General features: G+C 46.1%; 1 long non-coding RNA gene across 1 annotated transcript; it reads right to left on the bottom strand.

Moving 5' to 3' along the window:
- Positions 1-16740: 16740 nt before the first annotated feature.
- Positions 16741-17924, bottom strand: LOC123134145 (uncharacterized). The gene is made up of 3 exons (XR_006465534.1): positions 17554-17924; positions 17392-17474; positions 16741-17313 (listed from the first exon to the last, which is right to left on the bottom strand). It is a non-coding gene; the product is annotated as an uncharacterized lncRNA (long non-coding RNA).
- Between the last annotated feature and the right edge of the window lie 672 nt (positions 17925-18596).

Raw genomic sequence — 18596 nt, 5'->3', positions numbered from 1 at the left:
TGGTCAAATCCTTCCTGAGCGGGACTGATCTGTTGAGCGAGTAATGAATCGTGCTTCTTCAGAAGAACTTCATAATCCACTCTTACCTTTTCAAGATCTTGCTCTCTTTGAAGACATTCAGAAGAAAGTTTATCATGATCAGATAAGAGAGCATTATGTTGATCTTGAAGGGCGTCAAACTTGGAGTGAAGTCTCTGAAGACTATCAGCCAAAGCTTTTGACTGATCCATTTCTTCGCCCAACATATCATCGCTCTTACTAAGCATGTTTTGAATCTTTTCCAAAGCTCTTTGTTGTTTAGTGGCAAGGGAAGCAAGTTTGACATAGCTGGGGCCAAATTCATCACCTGATTCATCATCACTAGTTTCAGAAAGATAGCATTCAGTTACCTTAGCACCCCCTGCCATGAGGAATGGTGAAGATGAAGACGGTTCAGGTGGAAAGGTCATATCTTTAAGAGACTCCTTGTAGTCATCAAGCCAAGGATCGTGACGATTAAGAAGACTATCATAGACCTCAGCAAGTCGGTCCCAGATTAGCTTCGCGTGATTGAGGTGCATGACATTCCTGAACTGATTTCAGGACAGGCAGGAGCAGATGACATCCTTCATAGTGAGGTTCAGTAGAGTGTACTTACGAATGTCATCAGCCTCCGCCATCTTGCATAGATCGGTGAGACCAATCTCGGTGACGGTCCACAGTTCGCTGTCCATAGCCATGAGTCACTTCTTCATCATGGCTTTCCACCGGGGATACTCATGACCGTCAAAGGTGGGGCAAGATACATTCCTCAATCCTGCAGTCGACATAGCTAAACTCAAGGTGGTTAAACCGAATGACACAGAACAAGGGAGTACCTTGCTCTGATACCAATTGAAAGTGCTAGTTATCGACTAAATGGGGGGTGAATAGGCGATTTTTATGAAAGTCTTCAAAACTTGGAAGTTTCGAAGACAAACAATAGAAACAACCTAATTGATATGCAGCGGAAGATAAACTACAACAAGCAAGCCATAATCAAGTATGCAATAGCATTAACGTTCAAAGATTAATAGCATCTAGGTAGTAGGATCAAGATGGAAGATAGTATGAAGCCAATCAACAATAGTAGTCAAGCAATGAAGTCAATCAGATAAGACGATAAGCAATGACTTCACGAAGACAAACTCAAAGTAAAGGAGGGAAGAGATAGAACCAGTTGCTTGTTGAAGACACAGGATTTGTTGGACCAGTTCCAGTTGCTGTGACAACTATACGTCTGGTTAGGGAGGCTGAGATTCAACTCAGAAGACCGTGTCTTCACCTTATTCCCCTTGAGCTAAGGACACTTAGTCCTCGCCCAATCACTCTAGTAAGTCTTCAAGGTAGACTTCCAAACCTTCACAGACTTCGTTCACCCGGCAATCCACAATGACTCTTGGATGCTCAGAACGTGACGCCTAACCAGCTGGAGGATACACAGTCCTCAAGTGTAATAAGTGTTCAGGTCACACCGACAGAAAGACTTCAGTGATGCCTAACACTCTTTGGCTCTGGTTGTTTGGGCTTTGTCCTCGCAAGGATTTCTCTCTCTCAAATGCTTCGAGGTGGGTAGCTCTCAAACGACAAAAGCCGTATACTAACTCTGAGCAGCCATCAATTTATGGTGTAGGGGGTGGGCTATTTATAGCCACTATGCAACCCGACCTGATTTGTCCAAAATGACCCTGGGTCACTAAGGAACTGACACGTGTTCCAACGGTCAGATTTCAAACACACACGGCAACTTTACTTGGGCTACAAGCAAAGCTGACTCATCCAACTCTGGATAAGATTTGCTCTCATTGTCTTCGCTCGAAGACATAGGATTTGGGTTGAGCATCACTTCAGTCACTCTGACTTAGTTCACTTGGACCCACTTAACAGTACGGTGGTTCATGTGACTCAACAAAGAAGAAAAGGAAACAACGAAACCACACAGTCTTTGCGCTCCATAGTCTTCACTCAATGTCTTCTCATGGCATAGACTCCAGTGTGAATATCTTCACACACCACCATTGTCTTCAATGTCTTCATACATTTTTAGGGGTCATCTCCGGTAGGTAAACCGAATCAATGAGGGACACTACCTGCGTTATCCTGCAATTATCACAAACGCATTAGTCCCTCAACCAACTTTGTCGTCAATACTCCAAAACCAACTAGGGGTGGCACTAGATGCACTTACGCGAAGTGTTTGTAAAACAAGCCTAACATGATCAAGATGCTCTTTCATGGTTTTGCTAAACACAAGAATATCATCAAAGTAAACCACAACAAAGACTCCAATGTAAGGTCGAAGTACATGATGCATGAGACACACAAAAATGTCGGGAGCCTCCGATAAACCCATAGGCATGACTAACCATTCATATAAGCCAAATTTGGTTTTGAAAGCCGTTTTCCATTCATCACCCTCGTGAATGCGTATTTGATAATAGCCACTTTTAAGATCAATTTGTGAGAAAAAGTTGGCTCCACTAAGTTCATCAAGCATATCATCTAAGCGAGGAATGGGATGCCTATAGCGAACGATGATAGCATTTATAGGTCTACAATCGGAACACAAGTGGAAACTTCCTTCGGGCTTAGGCACAAGTATAACCGGAACGGCACAAGGGCTTAAGCTTTCACGTACATGGCCGTTGTCGATTAGTTGTTGTACTTGCCGTTGAATCTCCTTGGTTTCTTCGGGATTGACACGGTATGGAGCTTTGTTTGGAAGTGGTGCTCCGGGGATGAGGTCGATTCGATGCTCAATGCCTCGTAGGGGAGGTAGGCCCGAAGGTAGCTCATCGGGAAAAACATCTTGAAATTCCTACAAAAGAGATTGAAACACCAAAGGTAGCTCGTGAATGGTGTTAGTTTTAGGTTCTCCATCCTTGCACACAAGGACGAAGTGTATCACACTCGATGGGTTCTCACACACTTCTCTCATCTCACTTTTTGTGGCAAATAGTATGAGGTTTTTCTCTCTAGGCGAAGAGGCGCTCGGTTTGGCTTGTGGCTCTCACTCACTTTTTGGTGGCTCACTTTCTCACTCTTCTCTCTATGGTAGGTGGCTTGCTTGTTGGCTATAACTTGACTAGGAGACATAGGTCGTAGCACATATTCTTTTCCTTTCATCTTGAAGCTATAGTGATTGGTACGGCCATTGTGGACGACACCACGGTCGAATTCCCATGGTCGACCAAGAAGGAGGTGGCAAACGGTCATTGGGACCACATCACACTCCAAAGTGTCCTCATATGCACCAATTTTGAAGGATACTTGGACCGTATGCTCAACTCGTATAGTGCCGGAGTCACTTAGCCATTGAACCTTGTAGGGGTGCGGGTGCTTCTTCTTGACCAATTGAAGCTTGGAGCGTAGTTCTTCACTTGCCAAGTTGTGGCAACTACCTCCATCGATGATGACCTTGATGGACTTTCCATTGATCCCGGCCTTGGTGTGGAAGATATGGCATCGTTGGTGTTCTTCTTGTTGATGTTGAAGTGTCAAGACCTTGGAGACAACGAGAGCGAGGCTCGTATCTTCATCACAAAAGACTTGGTCATCTTCATCTTCATTCACTCGCCTATGCATGGCCACTTGCTCAATAGCTTCCATTTCATCTTCGCCCATTGAGTCGTAGGTGCCATCGTCGTTGAGGATCATGGTGCGCTTGTTTGTGCATTCATAGGACTTGTGGCCTCGGCCGCCGCAAGTGAAACACTTGAAGGAGCTTGTCTGGACGGTCTCATCGGTTGGAGTAGATGACGAAGCACGCGGCTTGAAGTTGCTTGTAGTAGGAGGAAGACGACTTGAACTTGTGGAAGTTTTCTTGTAACTTGACTTGTCGTCGTTGCTTGGAGAAGGCTTGGTTGATGTCGAAGTTGGAGTAGTTGTTGAAGCTTGGTTATTGGAGAAACCATAGGTCTTGGAGGAGTACTTGGCGTACTTGAAGTCATCTTGGACTTGGCGTTCCGCCTTTGTAGCTTGATGCACGAGCTCAATGAGGTTGGAGTAGGGTTGGAAGTCGGCGATCTTCTTGATGGGATGGTTGAGTCCATTCAAGAATCGTGACATTGTTTGCTCATCATCCTCCGTGACATTGGCTCGAATCATGGCAATCTCCAGTATTCTTCAACACTCTTTGTTCCTTGCTTGAGGAGTTGTAGCTTCTTGAAGAGATCGCGGTTGTAGTAGGTTGGCACAAAATGTGCTCGCATGACATCCTTCATTTGATTCCAAGTGGTTATTGGAGGTTCACCTCTTGCTTGTCGGCGCTCAAGGACTTGTTCCCACCATATGAGCACATAGTCTTGGAACTCGAGTGATGCCATAGCGATCTTCTCCTCTTCCTCATAGTTGTGCAAATGAAAGATTTTGTCGACCTTCAATGCCCATGAGAGATACTCTTCCGGATCATTGCTTCCATTGAACTTGGGCATTGTGAATTTTAGCTTGCCATAGCGTTGTTCTTCATTGTGTTGTTGGCGATGGTGATGATGACGCCTTTGACGTGGAGGGTAATCATCCTCATGTTGCTCTTGGCGTGGAGGAAGTCCATGATCAACTTGCTGTTGTTGACCTTGAGGTTGAGGTTGAGCTTGAGGAGCTTGTGAGGTAGCTTGACGTTGGACACGCGGATGGTAGTTCCTCTCTTGGATTTCTTCTCGAAGGGCTTCCTCTTGATTGCGCCGTTCGCGATTGCGGTTGGCGATAGCTCAACTTGATGCTTGAAGGGCACGTTCCGCCTCAAGAGCTTGTGCTTCTCGTTGTTGTTGTTGAAGACGTTGAGCCTTGGCGTCTTGTTGCTCTTGGTGAACACGCGCTCTTTTTTCTTCTTCTTGGCGACGAAGACGTTGTCGTTCTTGAGCTTGAGCAAATGCTACTTGGTTTGATTGAGGACGATGGACTTGCTCATCGACTTGCTCTTGTGAATGCTTGACATGTAGCGGGTTGCGAGATGCATGACGGTCTTGACGCGCGGCTCGTCGAAGAGTGTTCGATGATGGTGTACTTGAGTCGGAGGAGTCGTTGGAGTGTCGACTTGAGTGGCTCCGTCTTGAGTATGACGACGTAGAAGGAGGCCGGTTCACCAACAAGGCGCGGATTTCGTCCATTCTTGCATCGTTCTCTTGCTTGTGCGCGTTGAGCTTGTTGTCGAAGTAGTCTCTTGTACGTTGCTCGGAGAGTCGTAAGTCGGTGGCGAGGTTGTCGATGCGGTCTTTCATTGCTTGTTGCTCTTGATGCAATGCTCGTTGTGCACGAAAGAGGTGGCTCTTGGTGACGTATGATGACATGTCGTCGTCTTGCTCGATGAAGAGTGGGTTGGTAGAAGTACTTGGCCTATCCATCATTTCAAGCAAAATGTGAGTGGTAGAAGGAGAAGAACTAATACCAATGTACCTTTGACCGATGTTGAAGATGAATCAAGTTCACTCAAATGCGGACAATGAAATCGCACTATTGGTACCAATTCTTGTCGGTTCTCACACCTACACAAGTAAAAGCTTATAGTGGAGCTTGGTTAGGATGGTGGCATAAAATTTGATGCAATAGTAAGTGAACTTCAATAATGTTGGAAATGATTCACAATTTGCAAATGCAACAAGTAGACCAAGCAAAGTAATGGGACACGGGAACACACGCGCAAATAGATAGATGGGATTGTGCAAACCAAAAGTGAGCCAAAATGTGGAACCCACAAAAATGCTCTTGTTGCACAATACTAGAGAGACGCTAGCACGATTGCACAATAGGCGGATACGGAACTTGTGCACAACCTACTAGGCAAAAATGCAACAATCTCTATCCCAAGTATGCTATATGTATGGTATTTCGGTGCTATGATCCAAGATGATCTTATATGACAATCTTAATGGGGTATGATGCTATGGTTCTTTCTCATAAGCTCTTTGCTTATCTTTCCTCTTTGCTTAAAAGCTTGGGTGGCTCTTTCACTTTTGAGCTCTTTTCTCATGTAAAACTTCACGAACCAAGATAGCAATTGTGTATGTGATGACAACTTTGTGACACACAAGTTGATTCCAAGATATGCACCACGATGGTATGTTATGTATGATATGGAGTATTATCACTAATGTGCACAAGTCACGTTGCCGGCAATACTCACTGGCTAGTCTCGATGGGTAAGCTACGCAAAAGTAGGGCCATGTGGGGTATCAATGCAATTGCAAGGTATGACAAAGATGTCATCGAAGTTATCGTCCTTGGCGATGGTGAGACCCTTGTGAAGATGAGCCGTGGTGATGATGAAGTCGAACCGTACCTAAATAGCCGAAACACAATAGGATACGGGAGCCACAACTCAAAATCTCAAGGACCAAAATATGTAAAAATCGCCATCGGAGGTATTGGAGAAGAAGGTGGTGTATGTGGGTTTGGAAGATGTGGTGGAAGGTGGGGTTGTGGTGGTGGCCGAACTAAAAAATTCAGTTTCGTCAGAGTTGCACGGACGTCCGTTTTTTGTGGTCGTCCGGTCGTCGGACGTCCGGTAGCTTCCAGTCGTCCGGTGCCTGGGCAATTTTCGGGCACGGGAAGAACTGCTCTGTTTCGGGGTGGAAGGAGATGGTGATGTCAAAATCGAGCGGATTGGTGGATGGAAAAGGGTGGGGAGGTAGGGGAAAGCTAGATCCACACGTAGCAACTCAAATCCATGAACCAAATCCAACAAAATCTCAACTCACCAACAAATCACAAAAAAATTTGGGGCTATTTTTGGTGGGGATTTTCGGATTTAGGACGAAAACAACAAAATCAAGCTAGAAAACACGGGGTTGCGGCTCCAAAAACGTGATCAACGTGGCTCATGATACCAAGATGATGTAGGGTGGAACCCTATGGTGACGATCTTTCACGTTTGGAGTGGATCCTACGGGGAATCACGAAGAACACGCGGAAGCACAAAGGGAAAACACGGGGGGAAACGAGAGAGAATCACTAAACCGACAAGGAATCAATCACACAAGTGCTAGATCACCACACACATAAGGTAGCACAAGGTTCAAGATCAACAAAGGTAAGGATACAAAGGAACCGTTCTTCTCCGCGAGGAGGCCTTGATGTTCTTCCATAGAAAGGGGTCTTGAATCCGCTTGGGGGAACTTCTCTGAAGAGGTCGTGAACTCCGAGGAGAAGTATCCAAGTGGATGAGCAAAGGCTCTCACACAAACATGAGCTAATCCAATGCTACCCTAACTAGGAGGAGGGGGTGTCCTATTTATAGTCTTAGTGCAAAAGGGGGCGAAGTGGAGGGATACATGGGCTTTGGCCCGAAACTGTGCACAGACAGGTACCGGACGTCCGCTGGGGGCCGGTCGGCCGGTGGCTCATGAGGGACCGGACGTCCAGTGTCATCGGACGTCCGCTAGAAGCGCTCTGTGATGGAGGTGCCGGACGTCCGGAAGTTTCATACTTCCGCTAATTTCCCTTCTGTTGACAGGCGCCGGACGTCCGGAGACTTCGATCGTCCACTCGCTGGAGGGTGTGGCCGGTCGTCCGGTCGAGGCCGGACGTCCGCTCGCTGGGGCCTGTTTTGGCTAGGACTTGGCGGCTGGGGCTTCAGGCGCCGGACATCCGGTCCCGACCGGTCGTCCGATGACTAGAGCTTTCTCCGGTTGATTTTCTTCTTGACCTTCGCGGTTGGTAGCTTTGCCTCCTTGTCCGATGGATGTAGATGCACCATGGCTTTCCTCCAGGTACCTGATCACACACAAAGTGTCCATATGAGGTAGTAGCCAAGTCTCGTGAGTAGAGAGAGGAAGTTCGGAAAGGAGCGAGTTCACCTTATCTTCGATAGCCTTGGCTCTAGCTCTTGTCATGGGTCCAAGTGGTGTTGAGGAAGATGTAGACACGTCCATGGGGATGAGCGAGGGATGCTCCGCATCACAAGGACTACGACATCAACATGAAGAACGTGCCTCTCTACTGTGACAATGAGAGCGCCATCAAGATTGCTCATAACCCAGTTCAGCACTCGAAGACAAAGCACATTCAGATCCGTCATCACTTTCTTCGTGATCATGTGTTGAAGGGCGACATTGCTATTGAACATGTGAAGACTGAAGAACAGCTAGCCGATATCTTCACAAAGCCCTTGGATGAGAAAAAATTTAGCAAGTTGCGGTGTGAGCTAAATATCTTAGAGTCTTCGAATGTTCTTTGAAAAGGACACACATCCTAACACTTATGCAAAATTGATGACTTAGATGTGCAACACATGAAGGAAACGTTTTTCTTCAATCAATGAAGAATAACACTCTAAGTGTGAAGAAATTAATGAAGAATTTGATTCTCAGAACCCTACGTCAATTGTACGCGGGGTCTGAAATCATCATTCTTATACGGTGGGTCACGCCACCACCAAAGTTGAAAATCTTCAATTTGAGTTATTCCTCAGTTTTGAAATTCTTCAGTTTTTCAAATTCTTCAAATTTTCAAAATCTTCACTGTTTCTGTCGTTTTTCTTCATTGGCTATATACATATATATATATATATATATATATATATATATATATATATATATATATATGGGTTTATGTCCTCTACAGCATTCACTTATGGCTATTTCTTCATGTTGCATTTTCTGCTAAGTGAATGTGATCGGACCCTTCCCCCTCTATGTTATACTCAACCCAATCTATTCACAAATTCTTCATGTGTGTTCTATTTGAAACTCGTTCAAATCTTCACTTTGTCCTTGTCAGCTGAAGAAATTGTGAACGAAACTTTAAAACCTATCTCATCCAAATTTTTCGGTTTTGCCGCTCAAACCGTCCCATTTCCCACGATAAACTTATCTATTCACCCACGATCTAACACGATCTCCACTATTCAGTACGTGGGTGACACATGTCAAGCGAATGAGAAGGGCCAGGGGCACGTTCGTCCTAAATCTTCGGGCAAACAGTTTTTCACTGCGACTATAAATACCCCCTCACCCTTCCTCACTTCCTTTACTCCGCTCGACCGCTCTCTCTCTCGCTCGAGATTCTCAAACCCTAGCGCCGCCGCTACTCCATCGTCGCCGGAGAGGAAGAGCTTCACTGCCTCGATCTCGTCGCCGTCGTACTCCCACCGGCCGCGGAAATCTTCACTCCGCCGCCGCCGTAGCTGTCTTCCTCCGCCAAGTTAGGGCGTGGAAGATCTGAACTGACGAGCTTCCAATCTACTCTTCTCAGTTCGTCGTGTTCTTCAACCAGGGTAATTAAAAGTTACTTTTACTGCCCTCTTTGATTCATATTTTCACTACAAAATCTTCAAAGGTGTTTTATTCTTCAAATCTTCACACACACAAAACACCTCACAAATTATTTGTTCTTGATTCGTTTCCCTAAGCTTCATTTTCATCAAGATTCCTCAATTTTGTGGATCGTAGATCTATACAACTCTGGAACCTAAGACAAAGTACGCTTAGTGAAATTCCTCAAGACTCATCTGGTCAAATTCCTCAAACTTGTTCATTTTGAAAACCTTTTGAGACGCATATGACCTCTTCAAATTCCTCGCAACTATACTCTGTTCACAGGTACTCATGTCCGCTGCTAAATCACTAGGTTCTCATCAACTTAACTCATTTGCAGCGTTCCTTGAAGAAAAATTACATACTTCTTCATAGTGTTCAATTGTTCAAATTCCTCATCTGAAGAATATGGCTGAAGGTAAGAAACCGCAGAAAGGAGGAAAGAAGCCTGAGGTCATGACTGCTTTCGAGATCCCTGATGACATTTATAAGGACTATTGCACACCTGATGAGGCCAAGTTCGGCAAAGAGAACAAAAATCAGCGTAAGGTGCGCGTTTAGAGGATTGAAAGAAGATGGGCAAGAGAATGGAGGGAGTACAGATATGTTACTCCAAAGTATATGAAGAAATTTGCTCTAAATCCTCCATGCCCAAGAGCTCCATTGGCACCTGGCCAAGTAGCTGATCCTACCAGCATCAAGCATGGTGAGGATTTTCCTGAAGAATGGGCCAGGCGTCAAGCCAAGTTGGCTAGACAAGCCAAAGAAGCAGTGAGGAGATTTAATGAAGACTCTGCTGCTGCTACTGCCACAAAGGCCTCTGACAAGCCTAGGAAATCTATGGCAAAGAAGCCCGCACACAAGCCAAGTGCTTCATCAACTGTGCCCTCACGGCCAAGTTCCTTAGCAACGCCCTCACGGCCAGTATCTTAAAAGCCCTCACGGCCAATTCCTCATGCTGCTCCTGCTCCTCCAAAGTCCTCAGTTGCTCCGGCAAAGTCCTCAACACCTGTACATCTAGCCATATGCCAAAGGACTACAAGAATCTCCATTGCCTCTGGTGTCTCAGCAAGTTCCCCAGCTGCACCAAATTCTTCATCTGGCCCCACTCTGCTGAAGACAAAGGCCACTGCTGGACGAGGTCCTCGCCCTAGTCCGAAGAAGAAACAAGTTGCTTTCCATGTACCATCTGACGATGAAGCTGATGATGAAGAACTTGCAGATATCATCAGAGACAGGCAAAAAAGGGCCGCTAGAGCCAAAGGCACAAATGTGCCACTGCTCTTGGATCCTAAAGTGATCCTCGACTACATTGATCTCTGGCACAAGGACCCAAACACTCCTATGCCTGATTTTCATCTGACACCTGGCCAAAGTCACGTGCTGACCCACTTCATCAATGAAGAAAAATGAAAATTTGAGAAGGCCAGGCAAATCAAGAAGGCTCAGTTCAGGAAAGAAAAGTACCTGAAGAACAATGTTGTCAAAATGACACCTGATGAACTCCTCAAGATCCAGTCTGAGATCAAAACACTCAGTGACAACTTCAATTCCTATTATGCTGATTGGCAAGGAGCCAAAGTCAGGTTTGTTAAACTGACTGAGAAGTTCACCAATGTTGCAGACCCATCGCAACATGAACTTCCTCATGCTGAAGCCTCTGCTCAGCAAACTGACGAACATGCCAGCACCGCTGATGATTCTCAGCCTGCTGAAGAAAATGCTAGTTCCAGAGCTGATGACTCCATCCCAGCTGCTGAAGAAACTGCCAGGGCATCCACTAGTGGTGCGCCTGAAGAAACTGAAGAAGTTAGGGCAACTGCATTAGTTGCGCCTGAGGAAATTCAATAAGATTCCTCAGCTCCTCCTGCGCCTACCCCAACTCCTACCCTTCCATCTGCATCAGATGTGAGGAAGACAAAGGCTGCAGAGAAAGCTGCAGTGAAGAAAAGGAAAGCATCATCCGCTTCAGATTCTTCAGCTCCGAAGAAAATGAAGACTATGACCAGCTCTTTTGAGAATCCTATTGATGTTGTTCTGATTTCCATCATGACTTCAAAGGAACTTGTTCCTTATGGTGTAGAATATGTGATCCCCAGCGGATCTGATGAAGAACATCATTCTGCTGCTTCATTAGAGCAGATTGATGAAGAAATTGAAGTGGATGCGATCCCTTCAACTCCTGCTGCTTCCTCGCCCATGCCTCAGTTCACAGCTGAAGAGGCTGGCATTGAAGAACTTGAAGATGAATACGTGGACATTGGATGCACCATGCCTGTGATGAATGATGACTTTTGGGAAAGTCAGCATCCCAATTCCCCACACTTCACTCCACTACAGCAAATACCTCAGTCCCCTGCACCAACTGTTCAAATGGGCTCTGAAGAAACTCATCCCACCTCATCTGTGCGTGAAGAAATTCCAGCCACTAGTGCTGAGGAAACTGCTGCTGCTGATACCCTGAACATGCATACTGCCACTGAAGAGGAACCAGAAATTCCTCAGCCTGAAGAACCTGAGATTGTGATTCCGAAGGTTGTGATGCAACTCACTGACACTCCTGTGCCCAAGCCAAAGGATCCCTTCTCAAAGAAGCAAAAGTTCAAGGCTGCTGATTTCTTCAACGAGCATGTGTTCTTCACTGATTATAATCCCTATGACTCTGCTCGCATAAGGAAGAGGCATTTCTGGACTGCTAGTCAAGCAAACTTTTATTCCTCTGTGCTATTCGACAAAGACAAAGTCTTCAAGCATGCACACATTCCTCACGTGGACATGGAATCTCTGCCGTGCTTTGAGCCTGTCCTCAGTGTTCTTCACGATGCTGGATTACTGAATTTCAACACTGACATCTGTGATTGGAATGAAGAACTCATTTTTCAATTCTATGCAACGCTGCACATCACAGGAAATTCTGAAGATGTGAACACTTGGGTGCTGGACTGGATGTCTGAAAATACTCACTACAAGGCACCAGCAACTGAATTGCTTCCTGTCCTCCCACTCAGTCCTCCCTTTGATGGTGCTCGTTGCATCTACAACGAACCTGAGCTTACAAATCATTACATGCAAGTGCTGATGAAGCCTTTGAAGCCAGGGCAGGCCCCACGAACCAAATTCCTCGTCAAGGAATTACTGTATGTGCCACGGACTGTCTATCGCATTCTGACGAAGACAATGAGTCCTATCAAAGGCCACGACTCAAATGATGAAGAAGTCGTTGGCATCATGAAGAATATGCTTTTCAACATCATTCATGGCGTTCCCATCAACTTCCATGATTTCTTCATGAGGACTCTGGCCAATATTGCTATGTCACCGTTTGAGCTGAAGCCTTATGCACCATGGATTATGAAATTCATCAGGACAAGGTCTTCACTCAATTATAAGGCTGATACTCTGAACCATGGCAGTTTCTTGCCTCCAATTGAAGTCCTCAAAAGGACATATTCCTCAGCTGATGACAAAGGCAAGGCAACTGCTATGATAGATGAAGGCATTCGTCCATTGGATGGTCAATTTCGCAAGGCTGCATCTTACTCCACCAATGATGACTCTGCCACACATGATTCTGCCGCCAACACCTCTGCCAAGCAAATTCCTCAAGCCACAGCACCCAGGGTGATGACTGATCGTGAGTTACTCCTCAGTCTTCATCAGAAAGTTGATCGCAATCATAAATGGGTCAAGCGTCAGTTTGGTTCAATTCTTCACAACATGACCTCAACCCACAATGCAGTGAGGAAGAACCAATACTACCTCCATGAAACCTTCAACCGTACATGGGCTGTTCTATCTCATATCTACAGCGCAGATGATCTGAAGAGCATGGGTCTCAAAGAAAGAATTTGACTGGTCTGCACCTCCACCGAAGAAATTCAAGAAGGTCAAGGTTCCTTCCTTGGAAGCCACCTCATATTCTTCATCACGCGCCACTGATGAAAATGAAGACATGGATGACACTGCGGCAGGCCCTACTACGACAACCAACCCTGACAATGCTGGCGCTCCTCCATCAACTTGATAATCTTCAGAGGCGTTAGTCCTCAGTTTCGATCCTTTTGGTCATTCGATGACAAAGGGGGAGAAATCTGAGTTAGTCTTCAAGCGGGTCTATTATATGGGCGTTTTTTTGTTAAGTTACAACTCTCGCTCTTCTGAAACTTTTATTGGATCGAGTTGTAATCTTAAACCCGATGGTGCTCTGATACTTTTGATGCACTATGCTCTGATTTTGCATGCTTATTCCTCGTTAATATTATTGCTCGCATGTTGAATCTCTTCAGGCACCATATTTCATCATGCATTTCAAATTCTTCATATTATATGTCAAATGCATGTATGAATTACAAGATATAGGGGGAGATCTCCATGATTCAACTCTTCAAGTGTGCATTGCTTCAAAAGCAAATTCCTCACTATGCACATCTTCAGGGGGAGTTCTTCTATATCTTGCAATCAAATTCCTCAATATCAGTACTTACACTTCATATGTTTATCCCCGTTGAAAACTTAACCTATATTGTCATCAATCACCAAAAAGGGGGAGATTGTAAGTGCATCTAGTGCCCCTTAGTGATTTTGGTGTATTGAAGACTTATAGGTTAAGGGACTAATGTGTTTATGAGTGTACACAGGTCTATAAGTCTATGAGGAGTTTGATATTTACAGAGAAAGTCGACCCCTAAAAATGAATATCTTCGACTGAAGATTTTGGTATTCCTGAAGACTTTCATGAAGACTTTGAAAGTGAAGAAATTGGTGTGTCCGTGAAGACTTGATATTCATGCGAGGAATATGAAGCTTGAAGACTTTCGTTTTCATAGTTTTGTTTTTCTCTTTCTTGAGTCATAGGAAACACCGTACTGTTAAAGGGGGTCGAGGAAATACTAAGGAAAAATTTCCATGTGATGCTCAACTCAAAATCCTACACCTACCAATCCCTTCGAGTGAAGCCATTGGAAATCTCATACAGTTCAGTCAATTTCTTCAGTGACAGAGACGAAGTTCTTCTGGTCGCTGAGGAATTTGTTCTGACTGAGGAGTTAGGAATTCGCCAGTGCGGATTGCCTACACAGTGAGGAACATGATAGCCCTGAGGAATTTGAGAGTCAAATTTCCGACCGTTGCTGTGCTTCGCGCCAGCTGTCCCAAAATATCTTATCCACATAACGGTCATATCATTGAAGGGCATTTATGTCTTATCATGTCGGGCTGCTCCCTAGGCTATAAATAGCCGCCCCCTACAACCACTAGTTGGTTGGCTGCTCCGAGAGAAACTGACACTTGTCATTTGAGAGCAACCCATCCTCCGAGGACTTTGAGTGAAAATCATCGAGCGGGGAAAATCCAAACCCAAACACCCATAAACCCAAAGTGATTGAGCATCACTGAAGAGATTGATCCTGCGTGGATCTAACGCTTGTTACCTTTGAAGACTGTGCTTCTTCCAGATGGTTAGGCATCATGGTCTAGAGCATCCAAGAGGAATTGTGGATCGCCGAGTGACCAAAGTCTATGAAGGTTTGGAAGTCGCCTGAAGACTTACCACGAGTGATTGGACGAGGTCTGTGTGACCTTAGTTCAAGGAGAATACGGTGAGGACTTGGTGTCCTGAGCTGCGTGCTCACTGACTGGGTGTCCGGGACTGTGTGTCCTCGAGTTTAAATACTCAGCCGCTCCAACCAGATGTACAACTGAGACAGCAGTTGGAACTGGTCTACCAAATCATTGTCTTCACCAACCTTACTGGTTCTATTTCCTCAACTCTTTCATTTCCTCGTTACTGTGTTGAGTAGTTGTTCATATCTGTGTTTGAAGACTCTGACTGAAGACTTTCTCAATTTCGTCAGTTCAATTTCTTTAGTCCGTTTGTCTTCATCTTGTGTTATCCTGTGTTTACGCTTTCTGTACTCTGTGATTGTCTTCATTTCATCATGATGACTGTGCATGTCTTCTGTTATGCTTACTTATGAGTACTTATTCCGCTGCAAGTAGTTCTTCGCTAAGGAATTTCCTCACCAACAAATTCCTCAGTGAAGAATTCATAAAAATCGCCTATTCACCCCCCTCTAGTCGATATAAGGCACTTTCACCTTTGGAAGGTGGAATTCAAATTCAAACAAATTCAAATTTAAGCAGTGCAAACATGTGAAAATTTAGTTCTACCATATTCTTATGGTCATTGTTTTTTTAGAAAAGGAGGAAGACCCCCGGCCTCTGCATTTGGGCGATGCACACAGCCATTTTATTAATTATTAACACAAGACCTAACAAAGTCATACAACAATAAGACTAAAGCCACCGTCTAAGCAACATCTGTCACTACTCCTATCCAGTTGATGAAGGGCGCTGATAGTCTGGGCCTAATACCAAACAGACCTCGCAGCCAAACCTAACATTTAATACCTGAGGTCCCAACCAGGATGCCTGCCGGGTATGGGCACCCACCAGTCTGGCGTGCTCCTCAACCAGGACGCCTGCCGGGTATGAGGCCGCCACAACCACCTGCCACCACTCCATCTTTAGAGTTGTACTGCTGCATGTACCTTGCCCGGTCTAGCTACCGCCGACGCCACCACGACGCCAGACAGCGTCGACCTCCTGCGCGAGTCCATCATCGCACATCAGACGCCTAATCTCCAGGGCGCCATGCCATCGAGATCTGACACCATCAATGTGTATGATGAAGCACCGCTTCTCCTCTTGTCACCTCCAGCCATCACTTGCTCCAAAACGATGCCCCCCATGAGGGAAAGCGATACTAAGAACGCCATCATCGTCCGATCCAGGAGACCTAGATCTAGGGTTTCCCCCGGAGCATCCCGAGCCTGATGACGCCAACTGCAACGACGATGCGCCCACAAGGAAACGACATCAAAGACGCCGCAATCGTCCGCCATGACCATAGTCGGCGCGATTTTCATCGGCAGTTGCGCCATAGGGCGTACGCCGCCGGCCTCGCTGGTCCCTTCAAAATGATGCCATGAAGAGGGACTACGACGCAAAAGCACCGCCATCGCTCGATCCCATGGAGATCTAGGGTTTCCCCTGGAGTTGCCTGAGTTGTCAAGGACCAGACAAGGATGGAACCTTGCAGATCCGTCCAGTTGCCGATGTGTCGCACTCGCCATCGCGCCGACCGTGACCCGAAGACCAAGCTCATGCCTGGGCCCAGATCCGACCGCGCCGCCGCCGTCCATGGCGACCGTGATGCCCCAGATCTTGAAGTCGCCTGCCATAGGGTATGAGATCGCCGGAGCGCCAGCCCCGCCATGACGTCCGGTCGCACGCCACGCTCCAGCCCGAGGGCGCCAGCTCCTCACGAGCGGGAGGGCACTTAGTCCCCATCGCCGCCGGCGACGGCAAGGCTTTGCCTGGCCGCGCCCTCGGGCGGCAGCAAGGGAGGAGGAGGACGAGAGCGGGAGTCGGGGGCGACGGGATCTGGGGGCCTCCCTGCCGCCGCACGGGGGCGACTCGGGAGGAGCCTCCGTCTTTCAAAATGGGGAGATTTTCACTTCCCGACCTTTGCACCAACTAAGGATACATACGACCATTTTAGTATGTGTACTAAGATAAACATGGTCCTCAGAATTTTCTAAATGAGTATCAAGATATTTCTTGATGAGTGGTTCCACCACACATCTACCTTGATCCTCAATAAACAGGGGAAAACCCTTGTGCATCACCTGTCAATTCTAGGAATTGAACTCGGCTTGTTGGGTTGCACAACCACATACCCAACCACTGAGCCAAGGCTCTCTTTGGTCATTATGAGTGTATAGGAAAAAGAATCACCTAATTTGGATATGTAGACTAAAAGATATAGCCAAAGGAAGTTTTAGTTGAAATCTGAAAAAAAAAAGACAACAGAAATCCCCTGCACTGTAGTATCTCCTGTAGCAGACGCGCCCTGGCGCAGGGCAATTGGCCGCGACTTTGCTGTGCGCGCGTGCTCACCCAAAAGCAGAGGACGGCGGCGGCGGCGCATCTCCGACGACTCTCCGGCGAGATCGGGTTGGCTGGGGAGCTCGAATTCGAGCATCTGCTAAGGGGGAAAGATGGTCAGGGAGAGAGTCTTATCGATACGAAGCATCTGGCGGACAGAGGGAGCTCGGGGTACCTTGGGCTTGATAGGATGGACCGGAGATGGAGCTCGGGCGGCGGAGCTCTGGAGCTTCGGTTCTGTGTGCTCGATCCGGTGCTCTGATCAAGGGGAAAGAGGGTTAGGGCGACGCGAAGCAGAGGGAGGGAAAAGAAGGATTCATAGGGGATCGTCGGAGACCTCTGTAGGTGACGGAATCAACCAGCTAATAGCTTCGGCGGCGGCACAACTCCGGCGAGATCTGGCAGCGGATTCTAGGGCACGGAGGTTTGAGATTTGGCCAAAAATTGGTCGAGGAAGGATCAGTGGCCCTTCATACGAGGAGGGTCTATCTCATGGCTCTCGGGATCGATCGAACCGATCGATCTGGTTTGATTCAGTTCCGGGGTGCTACAGAGTTGAGGATGAACACGTTCGGGAAAAGAAGATGACAAGTGGGCTCCACCCATCAGCGGCAAGAGGCGAGAGACGAAGAAGGAAAAAAACAGAGGAAGGGGGGTTGCGGCCTGCAGTTCTGGGCCTTGGCCGATGGACGCTGCTGCTGCTGCTACTGCGCAGCGCAATGCGCGTGGCCGTGAGATAGGGAATGGGCCGGCTGGCTGTTCGGGTTAGAATAGGTTAGGGATACGCTTTCTTATTTATGAAATTGTAGAATTGACTTTGGCTCCATAAATGACACAAATAATTTTATAGAAATACAAAACATTCAGAAAATAGAAACAGTTATATATAGCTTAGTGGACATTTTTCCAGTCTAAAATACTTATATAAAATACATATAATATTTGCATAAACTTTAATTTGACACTTATAAAATGACCTATCAAATATTTTTGAACTCCATAGAAAAATGCAAATAAAATTTGGAACAATTCCAACTCTTTTTAGCGTCGAAGGAGTCATATTGCCTTCTCTCATATGATTTAATTCTTGAGTTAGAATTGTTTTAAATATTCAAAATCCAAATGAGAGAATATTCGGTTATTCACCAATATTATTATTTGAGGAAGTCATGTCATCCTCTCTCATATTTGAATTGGAAATATTCTGTATATCCTCAAACCCAAAATAAGAACCGACTGAATAATTGGAAAGTCCTTTGGTTCCCTCTCATTTATTATTCATTTAAACTCCAAAAGTTTCAAATCCTAGTCAAAATCAACTAACAACAAGCAACACAAGCAAATTTTCAATTACTCCTATTTAAATTATTAACATTCCAA

This window comes from Triticum aestivum, chromosome 6B (assembly GCF_018294505.1).
Source record: "Triticum aestivum cultivar Chinese Spring chromosome 6B, IWGSC CS RefSeq v2.1, whole genome shotgun sequence".
NCBI lineage: Eukaryota > Viridiplantae > Streptophyta > Magnoliopsida > Poales > Poaceae > Triticum > Triticum aestivum.
The sequence above is the reverse complement of the archived record's forward strand: the minus strand, read 5'-3'. Positions and strand labels throughout refer to the sequence as shown.